Source organism: Corylus avellana, chromosome 4, assembly GCF_965113065.1.
Source record: "Corylus avellana chromosome 4, dhCorAvel1.hap1.2, whole genome shotgun sequence".
NCBI classification, from domain to species: Eukaryota; Viridiplantae; Streptophyta; class Magnoliopsida; order Fagales; family Betulaceae; genus Corylus; species Corylus avellana.
Window position 1 is genome coordinate 5,604,661 of NC_142493.1, and position 3,219 is coordinate 5,607,879.

Sequence of the window (3,219 nt, forward strand, 5' to 3'; positions counted from 1 at the left end):
ATGGATTGTAGACATTCGAGTGCCAAACGGGAGGAAGATGCACTGACTGGGTATTTTTACAAATTCTGTGGAAGCTGCTCGTGGGGAGGGGTGGTTCGGCCACCTCCAAGGGCCAAACCCTCAATTTTATTTTTTGAGGGTTTGGCCTTGGGGGTGGCCGAACCACCCCCCAAAGATGGCTGAACCCTTTTATTTTTTTATTTTTATTTTTATTTTTTATTATTATTATTTGGCCTTTGATCACCCCAAGGGCATTGTGGTTCGCTTTTCGGCCACCCCTTCAGTTGTTTTTTTGTAGATTTAATTTTTAAATTAAATTAATATGTTAACGTGGCAAAACGATGCGTTTAGTTTGGGACTGGCAGACGTTAAATCTTTGGGAAAAAAATGTAACGGTAGGAGTTAATTTGCATTTTCAATTGACCGCGGGAGTAAAAATTCGAAAAAAAAAAAAAAAAAAAAGTTTAGGGAGTTTTTCCGTTTTGGCGCGTCGACAAGGAGATTTATAATATATTTATCCTTATCTTTAATTTGTAATAATAATAAAACTCAATAACTTGATTTATTTTTTAAAAAATAAAAGTAGAAGGTAGAACATAATTTGATAATACCCTAATTGTGATATAAGAGAGAGAACCAAAAAAAAAAAGAAAAGGAAAAATACACATACCCTGGCCCTTCAAGCTAGTAAGCTACCATTCATTTCTCAATGTCTTCCTTAAATTACCAATTATATTAATGCCCCTCTTAAACTATGCCCTCCAATGAAAAAATACCCTTAATGAATTTTTTTAAAAAAAGAAATCTTAAAATTATAGCAAAAAACTAACAGCTAAATTTTTCTTTAAAAATTCAAAATATTTAAAAGAGAGGGGAAAAAAAAAAAAAAACCAAGCAGATCATTTTAATTTGTATGTATTATAATTTTTTCCTTTTCAAAAAAATAAAATTTTTTAAACAATTACTTTTTAAAATTTTTTTGTTTTTGTTTATTTTTTTGGACGTTGGGAGACATTTAACATTATTTTGGTATTGTAAGAGAGACATTAACGCAATTGGTTTCATAATTAAGTAAGCAGTAACAAATTCTTCCTCAAAAAAGCTAATTATTTACTTTCCAGGGACTCAAGGCCACATCAGCGAATTTTGTGTTGAGGGGCATAAATGAAGCTATCAGCAAATATCAGGACATTAAAGTCAATTTTTATTTCAAGTTTCGACGCCGGATATACAGCAGCGAGATGATTCCCACCGGTTTCTGCACATTTCGGACCAGGGATTCCAAAGTGCAGAAGGACGAATAGAAAATCTCCACGTCACGTAATAACTGGAGATAGGCTATAAAGGAACCTCTCTCACTCTCTCCGCTTACTATATTTCCTGCATGCATGTTGTACGCCGCGTTGGTTTTCTAGGGTTTTTTTTGCAAGACGCATTCTCCGAGCCTCTGAATTTCACAATCGATCGCTCTCTCTGCTCTTCACAATCGATTGCTCTCTCTGCTATTCACAATCGATCGCTCTCTCTACTCTTCACAATCGATCGCTCTCTCTGCTCTCAGCCTCTAGCAGACAGAACTTTCTTTCGCTTCCACCATGTCGTCTTCAAAGACCACAACGACTACGAGGTACCTTTTCTGTCCCTTTCTTTGAAGTTTTTCTTTGTGTTGTTGTGGGTTGGTCTATGGGGTTTTGCTGCGGAGCGGTGATTGTTTTTTCTGGGAAATTCCATTTTTTGTCTTTTGGGTTTTTCTTGATTTTTGTTTATTGTTTGATTTTCTCGGTTAATTTCACCTGGGCGCACGCACACACATCTCGATCTTTGGATCTTGGGTTGTTTCTCGTTTGATCTCCGGTTTTCCCTTGACGTTAGTCGATTACTCTGTTCGCCTGGTTTTTTTTGTTTTACACCGTTATTTTCAAATTTCTGTAATGGGTATATTAGGTTAGTAGCCGAAGCCCTTCGGATCTTGGGTTGGGCTGCCCACAGTAAGGCCTCGAATTTCTGTAATTGGTATATAATATATTAGGTTAGTGGCCGAATCCCTTCGGATCTTGGGTTGGGCAGCCCACAATAAGGCCCAAGTAGTTAGGGCTTAGTCTATATTTTTGGAGTTTTGGTTTCGTTCTCTTCTCGATCTCGTATTAGAAGTCAGTTTGCTTGACTGTTGCCTTTTGCTGATGAACAATATATATATGTGCAAAAGAATTTTCACTTGTGGTCTAAAAATCTTTCTTTTTGTTTTTATTAGAAAGAGGAAGTCACGAGCTGTTGAGACTCTTGCACAGTGGAAAGAGTGTAATGTTGACACCAAACGATCTGGAAAACTTCAAGCCATTGGGTCTAAGAAAGGATGCATGAAAGGCCAGGGAGGGCCTCAGAACTCACTATGCACTTATAGAGGAGTAAGACAAAGGACCTGGGGCAAATGGGTTGCAGAAATCCGAGTGCCAAACGGGGGGAATCGGCTGTGGCTGGGTACTTTTTCAAACTCTCTGGAAGCTGCCCTCGCTTATGATAAAGCTGCGAGGACTATGTACGGCCCTCGTGCTCGCCTCAACTTTCCAGCAGGGTTGGATTCAACGATTACATCAAACAACTCTGCGGTCTTTGCTGTTGACGAGATCACACCTGTTTCCCCCAACTTGAGGAATGAGGATGTGCAAAGCATTGCATTTGCTGACAATGAAGCTGCATTTGAGGACATTGCCCATATTTCTCCTAATGTGAAGAATGAGGCTGGGAAAGGTGATTTGGGTGACATTCCCAAGCTTTCCGACGATGAGTTCTTTAGCGACATCGAATCACTATTTAAATTCGACGATTTTGATGCTGGTGATTGGGGATTTCTTTGTGATGACCAATGCGAAAAGCCATCAGATCTTACAGACAGCTGCAAAATCCAAATGACAAGTTGTTAGGGGTCTCAATCATATGGGTAGGCACCTTCCGGAGTTAATTAATGGAGTAGTATAAGAAGGATGATAGGTCTGATTCATGTCAATTTTGTTTGACATGCTGATTTTTGTAGTTGATTCTTTATATTTCTTAATTTTTTTGTAAGTGATTCTTTATAGGTTTTAGATTGGAGAATTTAACTGTTTTTTTTTTTTTTTTTTCTCTGTAAGTGATTCTTTATAGGTTTTAGATTTGGGATTTGAGGGTATATAAATTTACACGTTGTAAATGAATGACCTTTATGGGTCGGGATAATAAACA

At 37.9% G+C, this 3,219-nt stretch overlaps 1 pseudogene; it reads left to right on the forward strand.

Moving 5' to 3' along the window:
* The first annotated feature begins 1,595 nt into the window (after positions 1 to 1,595).
* LOC148586185 (dehydration-responsive element-binding protein 2A pseudogene) lies at positions 1,596 to 2,921 on the forward strand (annotated as a pseudogene).
* The last annotated feature ends 298 nt before the right edge of the window (positions 2,922 to 3,219 follow it).